Source organism: Gouania willdenowi, chromosome 19 (assembly GCF_900634775.1).
Source record: "Gouania willdenowi chromosome 19, fGouWil2.1, whole genome shotgun sequence".
In the NCBI taxonomy this organism is placed as follows: Eukaryota; Metazoa; Chordata; class Actinopteri; order Blenniiformes; family Gobiesocidae; genus Gouania; species Gouania willdenowi.
In genome coordinates, this window is record NC_041062.1 from 3,988,307 (window position 1) to 3,999,427 (window position 11,121).

The following is an 11,121-nucleotide window of genomic DNA, read 5'->3' on the forward strand; positions in this document are numbered from 1 at the left end:
AAAGCGCAATGTTGGGAAACTGGGCGTTTTGGAATACACTGATTTAAAGAGTCCATATTACCTGTCAATCCTTTAGTCAGTTTGTCAGAAAATACTTCTGATTTTGGATATTGTTTTGTTGAGCACCTTTTTGTGTTTATTAGTTTATTATTTTATTTGTTTCAGTATTTTTTACATTGTATCTTTTTTTAATAGGTTTTCTGTAACTCAGAGGTTCTTAACTTGTAGGTCAAGACCCAAAAGTTCATTGCGGGATAGTAAAAAAAATAAATAACTTGCATCTGTTTTCTACAACAATTAACTTGTACAACAATTTTACTTCTGATGCGATACCGATATTGCTGCCTTGCATATTGGCTGAGCCTGATATTGATATCGGCTCGAATAATTTATATTCTTATTTCTTATTTTGTTGATTTGAATGTTTGGAGAAAAAAAAAAAAAACTTGATCAAGTGATATTACTAAGACAGAGCAATAGTCAGTAGCACTGTTTAGTTACTGATAAGCAGAAGAAAATTTAACTTTTAAGGTTTTGGTATGAATTACTTGATATATGGATTACAAGTGCAACCTTTTCTCAAAGCCCTTATTATCTCTAGTTTAAAGTGCACCATATTTTCATGAAAACAATTAGAGAACTAGAAAATGGTCCTTGATAACTTCTTGCTGTCAGGAGTGGTTGCTGGTTCTGGACCAGTTAAGAACCACTGGTATAATTGGAATAATCAAACTGTATTATTACATATTGATTACTAAGGCCTACTAAACCTTAAAAAATCCTGATTGAAGGTGATAACACATCACGAAAAGACACCCTTAAACCCATCCATCATCTTACCACGGTGTAGCATCAAAACTAGACATTCCTATAGCAACGCATGTGTTTGTGCACACACTGTGGTTTGGCAGTGAAGTATTTTGGGATAAAAGAGGAAGTGAATTACAGGAGACACAGGGATCTGCCTTCCACTGAGGTCAAAGGTGGACAGAGTCTGGAGACCGCACTTATTCCCGGTAAAATGACCCAATCACCCCCAGCGTCTCACTCTCACCTTCCTCTGGCTATGATTGGAAAACTAAACCTCATGTTTCACTGTCGCCCTGTGTCTATGTGCAGAACCAAGCAAGCCTGGTGAGAGACTTAGTGCGAGTCGGGGACCTTGGTGGTCCAATCAACTGATTATAGAGGCCCCCGTCTTCCTGTCACATGTTAATCACAGCAGTGTTGTGGGCTTCCTTTAAACACACTGCAGCTCTGTTGCTTTGATGCGGCCTACACTGGTCAGGGTCACGGCTGATCATTTCTTTTTGATGTTACCTCATGGGTTACGCTACAGGGTGAGTGCTTAATAGTATTATATGACAGTAATTGCTGTCCTGGTGAGAGAAGGCGTCATTTTTCAAGCTCCTTAGATTAGGAGTTTTACAAGACTTAAGCATTAAATGGATCCTCAACTCAAAATACAAAGACTGTTCAACTGTAAAACTATTATCCGAACGCTTGTGGAGGTCAACAAATGTTGACGTAGTGACGATTCAAGGAAGTGCTCCGTTTACGTAACTCCGACTGGCTCGTTAAGGTCAAAGGCATCGGATGGTTGCCATGGTAGCATAGACTTCCTTGTTTTAAGGTGTCTTCCTTGGATCTGTAATAAATTGGCTGATAGTGGCATTGAAATGCTGCGCCAACCACCATTTTCATTTTCCTGGTGAGAGTAGGCAAGCATTTTTCAAGCAATTTATCACTGACTTCCTTAGATTAGAGTTTTTTCAAGACTTTAGCGTTGAAGGGGTCCTCAACCCAAAATACAAAGACAGTTCAACTGTAAGGTAGTATCCAAATGCTTGTGGAGGTCAACCAAAGTTGACGTAGGAAGTGCTCCGTTCAAGTAACTCTCACTGGTTTGTTAAGGTCAAAGGCATACGATGGTTTCCATTGTAACAAAGACTTCCTTGTTTTCAAGTGTCTCCCTTGTTCAGCTGGAAGGCATGAGTGGATCTGTAGTATGGTGGCTGATAGTGACATTCAAATGCTGCACCAACCAAAGTCCAATTTATTCTGTCCTGCTTAGTGCAACATCAAAATCTGTCCACCTTTTTGGGTTTTAAACAGGAGGAGTCAGAAAAGCTACAACAAGGATAACTGGCTTTTGGATTTCATAGCAACGTCGCTTTTTGGTCCTTTGATGTCGATACTTTTATCATTGTGAAGCAGAATTCACCAAGCGTTGGATATGTTGTTGCAATAGTAGTTGTCCTCACGTGACAACAGTATATCTTAACACTGATTGGTTGAAATCTCCAAAATGGCAGCATCCACTTGAGGATATAACGTGTTGAGGCTAAAAGTTTGTTTAAATGACTGCAAAGACTTGTTGGATTAGTTGTCCATTGGTCATGTGACTTGAACTTCGGAAAACATCCCCGCATTGCATTGTGGAATTTGGAGTCCATAGAAGACGGCACCAAAGTGAAAAAATGTCTTTGAAAAGTGTTTTTACTTCTTCCCTGTCGTGAATTATTGTGTTTCTTCACCAAACAACAGAGACAGTGACTTTATCATATGTTCCTCGTGAAATGATGTCACTCTGATTTCGGCTGGACTTGGGTTTTTCTGTGGAAAGCCACAATATTAACAGCCGCCATTGTTTTGGCACAACTTTCAATCAAGAGTTTTTAGGTCACACTGGCATCGGCTGAGGATGAGAACCACTTTTGGATGGAATATGGCTACAGTTTAAAATGTGATTCATGCGGTTAAGCAGCTTTAAACATTTCTATCTCCCATTCTTATTGATTTCATGTGGTGAACACCATTTATTGTAATATAAAGTTTTGATCTGGAAATTTCAAATTGAATCCCCTCCCATTGTGTAGCTTCAAGCACGGATGAAATACACGTTTGTCTTGTGACCTCATACATTTGGCCATTAGAGCAATCACAGTGAAGTATGGAATAGGTGGCTTTCGGTTGGAGGAAACATCAGAGCAGGAAGCCTTTCATTAGGAGCACGAATGAATCTTTGATATGGGAGTCTTCTGTGTAGGCCAAGTGATCCCGAGACGATGGTAAATCAATCCAAATGTCCCCCAGTGTCATCACACAGTTAATGGTTGTGAAAGAGTCCCGTAGCAAAGAGCGGTTTCCTTTCTCTGAGTCAGAGCTGAAACGCTTCACTTTAAACAATCAGCCTTTCAGTGAATGGCAGTTTGATGGACACACGTGGCAATGGGAAAGGAAAAAAAAATCACCTCTTACCATCCGTCTTTTCTACTTGTCTTGTCAAAGCAAAACTTACAATTTAACCACAAACGTCCTTGCTCTAAACCTTCTGCAAGTGACCTCATCAGTTGTTACGAGCCTGTTGTGCAAATCCCTGTTATATGGCTCACATGTGGGCAGAAAAACTTCATCCTTCTAACTTAAAACAGCCCTTCTGTGTCATCCTTTCCAACAAACACCTGAGGTTCATTGTTGGATAATTTCAGCTCACATGGAAAAAAAAACGTTACCCTTATGTTTCCAGATAGATCTTTAAAGCCTCATCCATTAAAGAAGCATCAACAGCTTCTAAATAATTAGGAAAATATAGAAGAATATACAAATTAATGATTCTTTCGGATTATATCCACCGATATTGCCTGGAGGCCAGTGTTGAAGTACTCGAGACCGGTCTCAGACTGGCCAGACTCGGAATTTTCCGTCAAGACCAGTCAAGACCATCACTGATCAGCTATTCATCAACTCCATTAATGTGAAATTAAGTAGAAATACTTGTAACTGTTCCTGGTCAATTCATGTTGTATTTTGACATAGCGTTAGCTCACTGATTGTTCTGCCTCTTCGTCTCACATCTGCAAAAATCAGTTCATCTTATTCACCTCTAGTCATAAATATCTTTGAACACTCACTTTAGGCCTCATTCACCTGATGAATAAACATCAAATTTTCACATATTTAAAATAATTCTCTACTCATCAGTGGTTTTGATTTATTTTCTGCAAGAATTTAGTTGAAAACATTAGTCAAATTAAGCTTTTTGCATGTTTTCCTTTGAGAGAAATGCATGGACCGTGACTGTCTGTAAAATGAATTCAAAAGAAAACTAGAATTAAAGAGAGATTAGTTGAAATGCTCAACCTTGTCATAGTTTTGATCTTTATGGTCTTGGTCTTGACTCGGTCTCGACCTCTAAAAGTCTTGCTCGATGCATTCTGGTCTCTGATAGTTTGGTCTTAAGTACAAGGCTAGGAGTTCTACTCTAGATGTCATCATCATAGTCGATCAATCTCTCTGTGCTTGCGTGGGTTTTCACTGGTTTCCTCCCACCTTTCCAAACATCTAAGTTGTGGTAGAGTCTGTAGGTTGCTCGTAGGAGTGAATGAGAGTGTTGAATGGTTGTCTCATCTATTTGTGGTTGCCCTGCAATGAAGGACCTGATTCCAGCCATATTTTACTTGTTCACCCTTTGTTAGGAGGTTTGTGACAGGAAGATTGTTATCAAATTCGACCCAAGCACCTCTTTAGTCTCACTCGTCTGCTTGCAAACTGATGTCATTCCCAGGCTATTTATCCTCCTTTGCTTTTGTTTTTTTGCTCCTTCTTTTCTCCATTCTTTGGACTCGCTCAGCTGCATATTTCCACTCTGTTCATTTCCGCTTCCTCTCTTCACACTCGACAGCTCCTCTCCTCTCTTGTACCTGTCATCCATGTCAAAGCTTTTGAAGGGATGAGAGAAGAAGAAAGTCTGTGGTCTCGGAGCTTGAAAAGGCTCAGGGAAGCAGAGGAGACGGAGACCAATAACTTTCAAGTGCGTCTTCTTCTTTTTGCATCCCCACTGATTTGTGCCAGTCTCGCAGACACATGCCAGGATTGTGTGAGTGAACGAGCAACTTTTCTCCACTAGGATTCCAGCATGTGCTAAAAGTGCATTCCGAAAACCAATTTAAATCTCATTAGTTATTTTCAATTAGAAAACAAACACACTTGCAGAATATTGTTTTTCAGGCAGCTGCACACCGGCTGGTTACGTCACTCATTCCACCTTTTCAGGGAAATCGTCAGGATTACGTACAAATGCGAGTCATAACACTCCCAAACCCAGACTCATCTCAGGTATTCACGACGTCAATCTGCTTCATCCTCCATCGTCTCTTGTCATGCCCAGATTAGTTCCTGTTCATAAAATTCACATTGACGTTTACAGTACATGTTAGGATTTTTTTGCCTTTGAGGATTTTGACAAGGAAATGTTGTGATTTCCAGAAATGCTTTTAAAAAAGATTGTTTTTAGACAGCTTTCCACTAAAATGGCGGTTTTTTTTCAGTTACAGTTTTTCCCTTTTTTGTCACCAATTTCTTCACTATGTCGCAACTTTGTAAAATAAATGTCCCCATTTACTAGTAACTATTAAAACGTACTTAAATAAATCATAAATCATATTATTTCAATGCACGTACCATTTCCTCTTTAGAACTATTGGGAGCTTTTGTGCATGAACCCTTTTTCACCTCAATGCTGGTGTTATGGGTCATTTTGGTTCCTCTTTAACATGTGACTGCTTTCCAAACGCGCTGATAGTCCTTAGAAAGTAGTTTTCGGCATCAAGTTGCCAAATGTTATATTCAATAAGTTTACAAGAATGACTATAAACAAGAACGGATAACAATTATTTTCTCACTTCATTTCCTGCTGTCACTGGAGAATGTTGATCACCAGTTAAAATGGACACCAAAATAAGTGCAACATTGGTTTATGGGTTTTTAAAGAAAATATTTACAAATGTACGGCAAATTTCCTCTGAAACCGGTTTGCATTTTTCCGAAAATTATAGACTTTCAAAATAAAAGCTGAACATTGTCACATGATTTTAAACAGAAGGAAAAAAAAAAAAAAAAAACAGCTGACATTCACTCATAAGTCATAAGGCATTTATTGTCCTTCACCTAAACACAGCTTTTCACGCTCCACCTATCATCTGCTGCCCTTTCACAATAAAACTGGCAATAAGCACTAAATTAGATTTTCAATGAAAAATCTCACCGGGCATCATTATGACTGCATGAGCCACGGTGAGAAAATTCATATCTTCCTTTGCGTGCCTATATCTTTCTGTCCTTTCTGATGGGACCGGGGTCAGAGGTCAAGCATTGAGGGGCCACTACTGTCCCCATAGGGAATGTTGGCTAATGGAATGGGAGATTCAGGTCACATGGAATGATTTGGAGGCAACCTTTGGCATCAGCAAAGACGTGGGCCGCATTGAAGGTCTAATGCTCAATTTGGGACTACAAGCCGTGGCAATAATGGCCATTAAAAGTCCATTGAGCCACAAAGGGAGCTGTAAATCTAATCCCGTATGAGGGCAATCACACATGTTGGCTGGAATATGGTTTCCCTTGAATAAATGGATGGCTTCAGTTTGATATACTCAACCAATTTCAACATACTCCAGTGATTTTGAAAAACCTTTCAATGGCGATGCTAATAAAACAAACAGATCCATCTAAAAGCATGTTAAGCCTCCACCCTTAAAAAATGTGGTAAAAGATAAATTCTATGCCAGAAACAGAATTAAACACCACCTTTAAGCTCTACCTTATACCTCGAGTTAGGTCAACAGTTGCAAAATCTAACATTGCAATCAACAAAGAGCAAATCACGTACATGTTTTTATCATCTTTTAGAATTTTGCTGCCATCAAAACTCATTCAGAAACTTTTCAGTTTTTTTTTTGGTGTATATCCATGAATGAGTTTTCATCCAATCATGTTTAAGCTGTCATCTGTTGCTAAGGTCACAAATATCTGCTTTAGATCTGCAGAAGAAGCAGTTTTGGCCGTTAGGCTTAAATCATTGACAATGACCCTGTGGCTTTAGCCAATCAGATTTGGAGATAATAGCATTAACCACCAGAGTGTGTGAATGTGTCTCTCTTTGGTTTTTCATGGGTTAAATTGTTTAATCATTATGTTTGGTTGTTTTCATAGCTGTAATGATAAATTGAGTTTCTATTTTATTTCTGTATATTGAATTTATCCATCTGTGATGACATAATGACACTTTATTTTGAAATGTTCAAAATGTTGTTATATTCTGGTGGTAAAGTAAACATTTGTAGGACAATACTTTTCTAATAGGGTTGGCTAATCAATCATTTAAATTTTAAATGACAATAATGCGCATTAATGGACATAACACAAAGTAAATATGCCAGGTTTAAAGTTGCCAGTTTAAACATATGAAAACATATAAAACCAACTCAAACACATGGACAGTTACCAAACAATACAGTAACTAGCCTGCTAGCTCTTTGTTAACTGACACATTTTCTTTTGAGGTGAGAAACTTTTATTGTATTTTTGGTTAATAGACGTTCTTAATTCAACAAACATTTCAGTTGATGTCACTGTCGTGGGAGACTGAGAGATTTTGTCCTGAGTTGGTGTGTCACTATTAAGATTTCAGGGAAACCCTTCGGTTGTCCCCCGCCACGAGCGATATGTCATGAAACACACAAAAACAAAAAAATTGGAACTTTAAGTTATTGTTATAGCTTTAAAGTTGCTGGAAATTCAAAGATTCATATTTTTTCCCATTCTCCAATGCATCTTAAGGAAAAGTTTCAAGATCTAATGTAATGTAAAAAAGGCTTTGTTAACACTTTATACAGTATGTGCTGTTCGTTACCCTAACCCCTAGCAATAACCTTCACCCTAACCCTACCTAACCCCACTAGATTCCTCTACCTAACCCAAAAGTGCCAACATAGCTCCAAAGGTGTCTTAATTTAGCGAACGACACATAATGACTAACCTGGCAAGAGCCAGATTGATGTGTAGCCCCTCCCTCTAGCTCCAGTTCTCCACATGGATCTGGGTCTGTGTCTAGCGAATCCTTTCGGAACCAGGGAGGGTCATGAACAGAATGCTTGAAGCTGATTGGGCGAAGCGCCTGTCCACCATGATTTCTTTTAGCCAATCACACGGTAACAAATTATGACGTTGTCATCGGCATGCGCCGCAGAGACGCTGCTACAACAACATCAAGGCTCCGCTGGTGAAAACTTTCATTTGGGATAGTAACGCTGCGGTCATTATGTCGTTGAGTGACTTTTGCCGTTTTTGCAACACGAGTATGTGAGTTAAGGACACGTTAACCATCCTCCTGCGTCAACATCTTTCTATTTTGATTCGGAGCTATGCTAATAGCGGTAGCCCAGCTAGTTCCTCCCCCGCAACTGAGCATGCGCCAGTTTTGCTTCAGCACTTCTGCCTTCGTCACATCTGGATATCCCGCCCTAAACCACAACACTGCCTCGTGATTGGTTTGAACCGTTTCGGTTTGGTTTCGAAAAGCAAAGACGGGAACAGTACAAGATGGATTCTGGTGTTTGTGAACACCAGAAGAATCCATCCTGTAGGCAAGGTTCCATAATGACAGCCTGACATGACAGCGTAGCGTCAGCCTTATATATAAAACTTTAACTAAACTGTTGCCAAGGCTTGAAATCTAAAACAATGACAATCTCTGACAGTGAGTAAGAGAAAGAAACCAGCCCCAGAACATCACACACGCTTGTTGTCGTACCCACACACACGCATTCACACATGTACGTATTAAAATTAAAACACACTGGGATGTGTGAATCCGTTAAGGTCTCTATGGCTGCTTCACCTTCCATCCATCAGTCTGTCAAACATCCCCGTGGTCCATTTTCCTTACCCCTGCCAGCGTGAGGGCATGACAGGGGACAAAGCCGGAGTGACAGACAGTGACAGGACGCTGATCCCTGCTTCACGCCACAGGCATGGCGGGGGGGCTGCCTCCCCATGTGTCAGCCTGAGTGACAGAGAGGAGTCCTGCACTCGAGGCGGACTGATGCAGCCTGTCGATAGAGGACTGCTCCGACCATGGAGGCTGTCTGTGGCCTCGTGACTCACATTAAATACTAGTTTGAAACTCATCATTTACCCCCTTTTACTTTTTTTCCTCTCTCTTCTCTCAATTTAATTTTATCTATTTTGTATGTGTATGTACTATATATATATATATATATATATATATATATCATTCCTTTCCCCCACACATTTGTCTATTTTTAACTTGTTATAGTCTCCTCCCCTCACTCACTAATAGCATAATAGTATTCTATCTATGGTAACGTGTCAGCATTTGTTCAGTAATTGTCTCTGTCTTTGAGTTGTATGTGGCAAAAAATAAAATATAATAAAGTAATAAATACTAGGGCTGGGTGATTAACAACAGTTTAAACCAGCACAAATAATTTATCTTGGCAGTTGGTCTGAAGAATGAAAACAAACCCGAAACAATAATAATAATAATGCAGGTATACGGACCAAAATTCATATCTCGATATATTTTTTCTCAAAATAGCGATATAAGATATAAATCTTATCTTTTAACTCAAAGTCTTACCAGTAAAAACATTCTAGGTTAAATTTGCTAATGAAAAATGCCACACAGCACATTTATTACTAACAAACAGCTGCACAATATGAGCCACTTTTGACTTTCTCTCCTCTAAGGGACAGCACGTGTGAGTGAGTTCTGTAGCGTAGCTTTAGGGGAAGGTCTAGGTTAGGATGCACTCAGTATATATCTATCTGTACTTTTCACGTTGTTCTAAGAAGTAACTAAACTAGCAACTCCTAAAATGAGTATTTTAATACAAAATAAGATATAAAAATACATATTTCAGAAATATGGAAAAATTGTGAAGGAGGACACTATTTGACTGTATTCTATGAATAATATTAAATACTTCTATTATGTGATTGTGCTGTGCTGTGATTGTACAAATAAAGTTAAAAAAAAAAAATATGTATATAGATATATCTCAATATAGGCAATATTGTCATTTAATATCGCCAACTCGAAAACTCTTAGAAAAATAGAAAATCCTTTTTGGGAGCAATCAGCTGTTTCTTTTAATCAGTTTTTAATATTGTACCTGCTTTTATTCCTATGCACCTATTATTGCACTTTGAGATTCAAATGTAAAGTGCAATATGAATAAAACGTACTATTATAATTAATTTGATATATCGTGAATAACAATATATGGCCCAGCTCTATTAAATACAAATAATTGTATTCTTTGTGATCGTAAAATGCACACGGAGACAGACACAAATGTTTTAGTTTTTCAACTGAAGATAAAAGGCCTTGTATAGTGTTTTTATTTTATTTTATTTTTTACTGGAGCTGTACAACCTGCAGAGCAAAGGATGATGTTGTAAAGAGGATTTTATTAGATTCGGGTTTTGATAAACCACATCATAAGCTAAACAAGTTTATACAGAGTAAATTATGTTGGGTTTTCCATTTCACTTTATTGCATCCACTCATCCCCCCCCCCCCCCCCCATCTGTTTAGATGGAGGGTTAACAAAAGCAGAAATATAGGGGAAAAGGTTGAAAAGTGGTGGAATCATAAATAAATGTCAGTCACTCAACACTCAGGAGACGGATCTACTGAGATCAAGGGTTTGCTCCAGTAGCTGCTGTGCTTTATATCTTTACTATCTGTCCATTGGCCCCCGCAGACATCCCCAAAACTAATCAGGTTTGCATTGAGTAGCGTAGTCACTGGATGAGGTATTTCCCCGCCCCCCCAAACCAACGCTGTCTGATCCCTGAGGGCTCAGGGTGCAGAATCCACATGAAACGCAGGCATAGCAGGAGGGTCCTGACGTGGCTCCATTAGAACATCACCACTACGATTTATACTGGAGTTCAAACACAGGCCCATCCCCACCCCCACCCCCACCCCCGATACACCAAAAGTTCAACTTCAAAGCTCTGGAGAAGTTCCCTCCTTTGTCTCAATACGTCTGGATTTTCCACCTGTTGGACTCTGATGACTTTTTTTAGTGATTGTGGTGAAACTGGGTCACCAGTTGCCTCTGAAAAATACAACTTAGCACTTCTTTTATCGTCAAGCAAAGCAACAAGAAAAGTATTGGATTTTGAGACTTGACCTGTTTTTAGATGCTTCCCAAAGGAAGATGTGAAAAATAATTTTGAAAGACAATGTAGAAGCATTTTTTTTACCTTTATATTTCACCACAGACACTCTTAGCAAGTTCAAAAAGC